Source organism: Lonchura striata, chromosome 20 (assembly GCF_050655825.1).
Source record: "Lonchura striata isolate lonStrDom1 chromosome 20, ASM5065582v1, whole genome shotgun sequence".
Lineage (NCBI taxonomy): Eukaryota > Metazoa > Chordata > Aves > Passeriformes > Estrildidae > Lonchura > Lonchura striata.
In genome coordinates this window covers 13,949,321-13,958,415 of record NC_140722.1, presented here as the reverse complement: position 1 = coordinate 13,958,415, position 9,095 = coordinate 13,949,321, and positions in this window count along the sequence as shown.

The following is a 9,095-nucleotide window of genomic DNA, read 5'->3' as shown; positions in this document are numbered from 1 at the left end:
CCCGTGCTGCCCCCAGCACAGCATTCCCAAATCCTGGAGAGCCCAAAGCAGCTGGAGGCAGCTCCCAGCAGCCTGAAGGGACGGCTCTGATTTATTCCAAGGGTTTGAACTCGCTCCTCTCACTTTTTTGTTGTTGTTTTTTAATTATTGGTGATTCACTCCAGCAGAAGAACAAACAAACAAACAAACAATCAAACAAATAAAAGCAACCCTTCAGCTCCTCAGATGGATGTTTTGGCTACAGGGCAGTTTTGAAAGCTGGTTCAGTTGGGTTTTTTTTGCTTTCTTTTTTTTTTTTTTCGCTGCTCCTCAAAACTGTCTCGATTTAATAAAAGTTAAATGTTTTCATAGGAAAATCAGGCTGGGTGGTTTGTGATTCTTTTATGTACAACACGAATATTACATTATTCAACAATTGAGGAATACATTTAATTCTGCCTACCTTTGCTGAGTGTTTTACAGCTGCAGTGGTCTGGCAGAGGGGGCTGAGGAGGGCAGCAGGGCTCGGGGGACAGCGGCGGGCACGGGGCTGGCACGGGGCAGAGCCTGGCACCAGGGAGGGGACACAGCTCAGGGACATGAGGTGACACCGTCCTGAGACCAGGAACGGGAGGGAGAGACAGCAGAGAGGGCATCCCACCAATCCAATCTCCAAGCAGTGCCAGGAGGGGTGCCAGGCTCTTCCCAGTGGTGCCCGGGGCATGAGGAACGGGGATGGGGGATGAGGGATGGAACAGAGTGGGATGAGGAACAAGGAACATCAACCAAACCAAACAGGTTCCACCTCAACATCAGGACAAACTCTCTGTGGAGGGGAGCAGAGCTGGGAGCAGCTCCAGGGAGGGCTGGATCTCCCCCTGTGGAGACACCCCAAAGCCACCTGGATGAGTTCCTGTGTCACCTGCTGCAGGTGGGTGATGATCCCACCCCAATTCCATCCCAGTCCCACCCTGATCCCATCCTGATCCCATCCTATCCCCATCCCATCCCGTGGCTGTGTGACCACGGTTTGCTCTGCAGTCTGCAAGCACAGAAGAGCCCCTGGCGCTGGTGGCCCTGCACACACAGCCCCTGTCCCTGTCCTGTCCCTGTTGGAATCTGTGATATTTAAATGATCCCAAATTGTAGAAAGTCTCTGTCTGTCAGCCCCGCTGCCAAAGCAGAAGCCATAATTGGTCTGTGCTGGTTTCCAGGTTGTTTATTCTGTTGATCTCTCACATGTTCTGCTGCCCTGCCCAGCTCTGTCCTGCAGGGCAGCGTGTGGGGCTCTGCCCTCAGTGGGATGTGACAAACATTAAATACCAGAAACTCCCTGGGCTGCATTTACAAGAACGTGCCAATATCTGTCACCTACGTTGGACAGTGTGTCCCCAGCCTGAACCAACAGAAAAATGCCAACACCACAGTGAGACATGGAGGGCATGAAGAAGGAGAAAAAGGACAAGGCACACCCAATTTCCTCCAGCTTGTCCCCTTTGGACCCCTCATCTAGAATCCTAAAATTTGACTTTTGCACCTGTGCCACACTTAATTATTACTGATATCAAACACTCAGAGCTGGTAATTGATCCTGTGAGATTGAAAACTCTTTTCCATGGACAGAGATCACAGCCAGTGTCTCTGGGGGCTCTGTCCAGGGGGGTTCTGACCCCTGCCAGGGTCCCAGGGCAGCAGAGGGATGCTCTGGGTTCCCACATGTCCCCTCTGCAGTGGGGCTGCCCCTGGCCCAGCACATCTCCAGGTGAGCCTGGCTGAGCTTTCCTGGGAGCTGCAGCCCCACTCTCCACACCAGCACAGGGGCTCTGCCACCCGGGGAGGTCCTGAGGAATCTTCATTAGGAATATTTCTAGGAATTTCTGCCTGGGAAGGTGAATGTTTAGAGGAACAAACCCCTCAGCATCTGCTCCCAGCTCACAGGGACTGCCCAGCCCCGCTCAGAGGCAGCTCTGGAGCAATCCAAGCTGTTCCCTGGGCTCCAGACCTCAGGCTGCCCTCAGGGAAAGAGCAGCAACAAACATCACACGGAAAAAAAAAAAAAAATCCAAAATTCAGCATCAACATCAGGCTGCATCCAGTTTCTCCCTAGCACTGGGAAGATCTTTGTTCAGGGAAGGAGTCGAGCCCTGAGGATGATGATGGTGATGATGAAGGGGATTCTCCTGGGGTGCAGCACACACAGAGCACTGGGCTGGGACTCATCCCCCTCCATCCACAGATGCAGGGCTCTGTCCCAGCAGGGACAAACAGCCAGACAGAAACATCCCAAATTCACCTGCAGGGCCCTGCCTGCTCGTGTCCCCTGGCTCTGGTGATCTGCAGCACACCTGGCACCACAAATGAGTATAAAAAGGGATGTGCTGCTATAGGATTCCATCCTTTTGGGGATAAAAAGCTCTCGGGGTGTCCCCACCTCCCCATGGCCCATCACCCTTAACCCCTGTGCCCCTGAGCAGTTTTCACCAAGCTGTGCTGGAGCAAACACCTTCAAATCCTGCCTTTATTTTCTCTCAGTGCTCCAGACCACGCCAGGCCCATGGAGCCAAGTGCAGACCTTCCAATTTTGTAAAATTTGGGACTTTGGCAGAGTCTTCTGCAGCCTGAGTGGTAACCTGGGCTAACCAGCCACCTCCTACAAAATACCCCTGAAATGTGAATTCTCACTGGGTGCTCTGCAGTGAGCAGGCAGAGCAGGGTGCACCACTGGGGGTGGGCATTTCAGGTGGCACTGCACCAAGGAAGAATTAAATTTCATGAAAGACACATTTCCCAGAGAAATCCACCTTAAATTCATTTCTGTGCTTAGAAATGGGTGCCAGCTTTCCATTAATACTCAAATTTATAATGATGCAAGTACAGCTCCAGCTCCTTGCTTACCAGGCCACTTTCTGGCCTTCCACCAAAAAAGTGCTTTTTGCTGTCCAACTATCACTTATTTCTACTTTTAAAGCATTCACAACCAAATCCACTGAATCTGGATTTCTGAGTGTGCAGGCCAGGGGTGTGGGGCAGCTAAGGAGAGATTAAGGTGTCCTGAGACTGGGCTCTATAAACCCAGTGCCAAAAATCATTAACAAATCTTTAAAGAAAAAATAAAAATCCAAAGCATTTCGTGCACCAGTATATTCAATATTCCCCTTTAACTGACAAAAGCTGGACAGTGTAACAAGCGTTAAAGAATTTTGTTTGCTTGTTTTTTCCAAGCTAATAAAACACCAATAGCTCTGGCTAAACTCATCCAGAACATATTGAGGTTAAATTAACAAAAGGAGAAGCCCCTGAGCCCAGGCAAACAGCAATAATGCCTGGTTGGAGAAGGGGGAAATCACATTTTATATGAAAAGTCCATCTGTAAGCAATTGTGCTAATGCTTTAAAGATGATCAGCTCAGGCTTTTGGAGTCAAACAGGAAAACAACCCAAAATCTTATCAGGAAAGAGATTTTTCAACCTGAAAACAGATTCTGTCAAAATGTCAAAGGCCCAGATTTAGGTTCTGCCAAAAGAGACTTTAACAAGACCCACTCTGAGAGAAATGCTGAGTTCAAAATTACCTTTGAACCTGACGGAGCAGCTGGAGGGGGAGCAGAAATCCAGCCCCAAACCCAGCGCTGCAGGGAGCCTAAAGAATCTGAAATTAAAGAATGCCAAGTGTCATCCTCAGCCCCTCTGTGGACACACGGGGTGAAGCCAACGCCAGCACGGGGCAGGTGCTCCACAAAGGTGGAAAAACCCCAAAAACTGAGCCTGGAAATGTTCCCTGGCCAATCCTGAGCTGTCAGTGGGAGCAGGAGCCATCCCAGAGTAGGGAACATCCTGGGCTGCTGCTGGAAACCTGGGAGGTTTCAGGAGCTTCTGGTGGGAGAGAGCTGTAAAGAAACAGAAGGAAAAAAATATCAAGCTTGGTGAAGATGTATTTCAGCATTAATTATCATTTCACTCAGTTCTGATCTTCTCTTTTCCCAAACTATGCTCAACTTTGACATTAAAATTTCATTGGGTTTGCTCAGATCTACTTTATTTAGCAATGTTTAATTAGACTTTTGAGAACATACATATATGTATTAAAAATTCAGAACTACCCTAAACTGAAATAATATTTCATTACAAAATGTGATGTTTTAATTTTTTTTTTTTTTTTTGCTTTAAGTGCAAGCTCTTTCCAGATTTTCCAGAATTATCAGTAAACCAAGGAGCCTGTGGTTTCCTTGGCTTACGTGGGTAACTCAGGTCTGCCCGTTCACTCTTTCCCACTTGTGCCACTGAAGGGATGAAATCACAGCAAAATTCTTTGTAATTATTCAACAAGACAAAAAAAAAATCAGTAATTAGGTCATGACTTTCAGAGAGGATTATTGAAAACATTTCACATGAGCAAAGTGAGTTTTAAATGCCAGCGTGCCCCACAATTATTTATCCAGCTGAATTTCCTCATGCAGAAGGTTCTGTCCTGGTGAAGTGTCCTGTTACTCCATGGCACGTGAAAGCACGACATGAATTGTTATTGTAAAGGTAAAAAAGAGGAAGTTTTATTTCTGATTCTAACATTTATCTTTTTTTAAAGGTGATAGTGAATTGCAGGGTGCATGTGTTACCTCTCCAACAACACTGGTATATTATATACCATGTATATATATAATATATACAAATTATTAGTATATTACATTTCTTTGTCTCTATGAAGGAATGCAAAACAATAGGTTGTTTGTAGAAAGTTGCTGAAAAAGTTCTCTACAAGAATGTAAACTCAGAAGGTTTTAGAAAATCTCAACAATCAGGGCGACAGTGCCCCACGTTACAGCCACTTCATTCACTGGAGGCACAAATAATGTTTGCCAGCAGCTAAATGCGCTCGGTGGCAATGCACTTCAGGAAATTCCGCTGGGAAAGGAGGGAAAATGGGGGATAACCTCTCGGCTTTCAGCACGGACGGGTTTGCTGCTGCTCATCTCCGTGTCCCGGGAGCTGCCGGGGATGCCGCGATTCCCGTTACGGGGCGGCTCGGCGCCTGCTTCCTGCGGGGCTCGCTGCGTTCCTGGGCTGCTTTTCCGTTATTTCGGATTAACCGGGGAATTTACAGGGAGCGGGGCTTGGGACGCGCCGCGGCTCCGGCTGCGCTGCTTGGCCGACACCGCCACCTAATGCTGGGCACGGCTCCGGGAGTGCGGGGCCCGGCACGGGAGCGATGCTCCGGAGACCGGGAACGATGCTCCGGAGACCGGGAACGGGAACGATGCTCCGGAGACCGGGAACGATGCTCCGGAGACGGGGAACGGGAACGATGCTCCGGAGACCGGGAACGGGAGCGATGCTCCGGGACCTGGGAACGGGAATGATGCTCCGGAGACGGGGAACGGGAACGATGCTCCGGAGACCGGGAACGGGAGCGATGCTCCGGAGACCAGGAACGGGAGCGATGCTCCGGAGACCGGGAACGGGAACGATGCTCCGGAGACCGGGAACGGGAACGATGCTCCGGAGCCGGGAACGGGAACGATGCTCCAGGACCCGGGAACAGGAGCGATGCTCCAGAGACCGGGAATGGGAACGATGCTCCGGAGCCCGGGAACAGGAGCGATGCCCCAGAGACCGGGAACGGGAACGATGCTCCGGAGCCGGGAACGGGAACGATGCTCTGGAGACCAGGAACGGGAGCGATGCTCCGGAGCCCGGGAACGGGAACGATGCTCTGGAGACCGGGAACAGGAGCGATGCTCCGGAGCCGGGAACGGGAACGATGCTCTGGAGACCAGGAACGGGAACGATGCTCCGGGACCCGGCACGGGAATGATGCTCCAGAGACCGGGAACGGGAGCGATGCTCCGGGACCCGGCACGGGAATGATGCTCTGGAGACCGGGAACGGGAACGGGAACGATGCTCCGGGACCCGGGAACGGGAACGATGCTCCGGAGCCAGGAACAATGCTCCAGAGACCGGGAACGATGTTCCCAGAGCCCTGGCACGGTGTTCCCAGAGCCCTGGCACGGGAATGATGCTCCAGAGCCCGGGAACGGTGTTCCAGAGCCCTGGCACGGGAATGATGCTCCAGAGCCGTGTCCTGGCATCAGGAATGATGTTCCAGAGCCCTGGCACAGGAATGCTGCTCCGGAGCCCAGGAACAGTGTTCCCAGAGCCCTGGCACAGGAATGATGCTCCAGAGCCCCAGCATGGCATCGGGAATGCTGCTCCAGAGTCCTGGCACGGTGTTCCCAGAGCCTTGGCACAGGGAATGGTGTTCCTGGAGCCCCGGCATGGCACTGGGAACAGTGTTCCCATAGCCCTGGCATCAGAATGCTGCTCCCGAGCCCTGGCACCAGGAAGGGTGTCCCCAAAGCCCTGGTATGGGAATGCTGCTCTAGATCCCTGTCCTGGCATCGGGAATGGTGTTCCCAGAGCCCTGGCACGGGGAATGCTGCCCCAAAGCCCTGCTCTGGCACCGGGAATGGTGATCCCAGAGCCCTGGCATGGGAATGCTGCTCTCGGAGCCCTTCCCGGCCCTGGAGCAGCCGGTGCCCCTGGGATTCCCTCGGGATGCGGCACACACGGAGCGCGGGAGCCTCTCCGCATCCCCCGGAGGCTCAGGGACATTCGGGAGGCGTCAGAACAACCCAGGTGGGCTCCTGGAGGCTGCAGGGTGGAGTTCTGAGTGTGGGGAGAGGAATAAACGGAGGGGAAGCAAAGGGGGAAAACTTCAGGAGAAGGAATCCTATTCCCAAAATGCAGATTTCCTGTCCTGCAGAAAGGGCTGGAGTGGATTGGGGTGCTTTGATTTCACCCACACAGGAGGATAAAAAGCTGCTGGGACAGCCCGGACAGAACTGATCCCACAGCGAGGATGGTCTGGGAGGACACCTCACCTTCCCCTTCGGATCCTTCGGGAAGGAGAGCCTGGGGCAGCAGCTCATTCCTCCTCCGTGGAATTCTGCTCCAGCTGCTCCCCTCACTCCCGATTCTGGCCGCGTTTCACACACCTGACCCAATCCTGGACTCGCAACAAAGAACTCCAAAATAAAACTTATCACACACCTGACCCCCGTTCCAGATCCCACGTGGCAAAATGGGCATTCTTGCAATTAGCACGTGATTACCCAATCTGCATAATTACACGTGGTAATCATGCTGGAGCCCGTTCGGAACTGCCAGGTCTCATTTTCCCCAGTAATCCTGGATCACATGAGTATCTTCAGTAGGAACTACTACTTTAAGATGTTATGAATTAATATTAAAATGAAATTGAATTAAATGTACTGATTTTAATGTCATGAATGCTCTCATAACTATTTTTTTCCCCCGAGAACCATCTGCAATTTAGAGACTTGCTAATCCTAATTAAATGCACTTTTCTCAAGTGTGTGCAAATGAACAGAGAAATCTGCTCGGGAAAGCACTTGCATATTTTCCTCTTTCACAAAGGGGGGAGAAGAAACTGTTTGCTGGTTTAATATTAGCTCTTCCTCCTGAGTGAGAACAAGTTGCTTTCTTGAAATTTCAGGACACAGAGCAGCCAGAGATGGATCTAAAGAGGTAATTTGCTAAAAGCAAAGAGCCCTCAAACAAGTGCTGGTGATGCTGCTCTGAACATTCACGCTGGAGTTCAGCTGTTCATCGTTTTGGACAGTGCTTCAAACCCCAAATTCTGCTTGAGGCAGCAGAGCTTGGCACTCACAGGTACCAAGCACCCAGAAAATTCTGTTCTGGCTCTTACCTTCAGCACTTGCTCCTCAGTCAGCACTGGAGCTGCTCCTTGGTTTGAGTTTTGGTCATGAGCAGAGCTCAGACTTCAGCCCTGGCACGACCAGGACTGTGTGACTGATCTGAAATTCCTGGCATGACCAAATCTGTGTGCCTGATCTGAAAATCCTGGAGCAATCTGAAATTCCTGGCATGACCAGATCCCAGGGGCTGATCTGAAAATCCTGGCATGACCAGATTCCAGGGGCTGATCTGAAAATCCTGGCATGACCAAGTTTGTGTGGCTGATCTGAAAATCCTGGAATGACCAGATCTGTGTGGCTGATCTGAAAGTCCTGGAGCAATCTGAAAGTCCTGGCATGACCAGATCCCAGGGGCTGATATGAAAATCCTGGAATGACCAGGTCTGTGTGGCTGATCTGAAAATCCTGGAATGACCAGATCTGTGTGCCTGATCTGAAAGTCCTGGCATGACCAGATCCCAGGGGCTGATCTGAAATTCCTGGCATGACCAGATCCCAGGGGCTGATCTGAAAATCCTGGAATGACCAGGTCTGTGTGGCTGATCTGAAAATCCTGGAATGACCAGGTCTGTGTGGCTGATCTGAAAATCCTGGAATGACCAGGTCTGTGTGGCTGATCTGAAAGTCCTGGCATGGCCAGGCAGGGCTCACACCCACCCCTGGACACCCCGCTGTCCCCTCCAGCCGGTGCCCCCCAGCCCCTGTGACCACTCCAGTGGCACTGCAGCCCCACTGGTGCCCCACAGGCACAGGCAGGACTCACCACTGCATTTCTGCATCCTTCTGGCCAGCAGCTCCCACGTTTGGAAGGTTTCACCCTCCCCAGCAGTGCTGCTTTTGTGAAATCAAAAACCCAGCCCAGCCTGGACATGCAGGAGGTTGTACCCCCTCATTAGTGCCCCCTCAATTAGTGCCCCCAAATTGGGCTGGCTCACACTGGGGCTCTCCTCAGGTGAAATCCCTTTCTCCCAAGGATGAGTTGGACCAGATCCACCAGATCCCCCAGGTGCCTGCCAAGCTGATAATTTCAGTTTTGAGATGTGGTCAGACTTAGAAAATTTTGCAGAACATACGTGGTTTTAAAAAAACCTAATAATAATTTAATACCAATTACACAGTCTCACAATAAAAAATATAATTAAAATGCTCCTCTCAATGTTATTATCACAAAAAATGCATTTAATAACTCAGCTTCCTTTCTTGAAGGAAAATAACTGCAAGAGAAGAATGCAAAAGTTTCTTCCTTACTGCAAGACAGATTTTCTGGGGAGTGATTCATTATTTTCATGTAACTGAACGTGAATTTGGATTTGGTTATTGGCAGCTTCTCCCTCTCCCCCAGCAACGCGAGGATGGTGAAAGGTCAAGTGAACATGAAATTC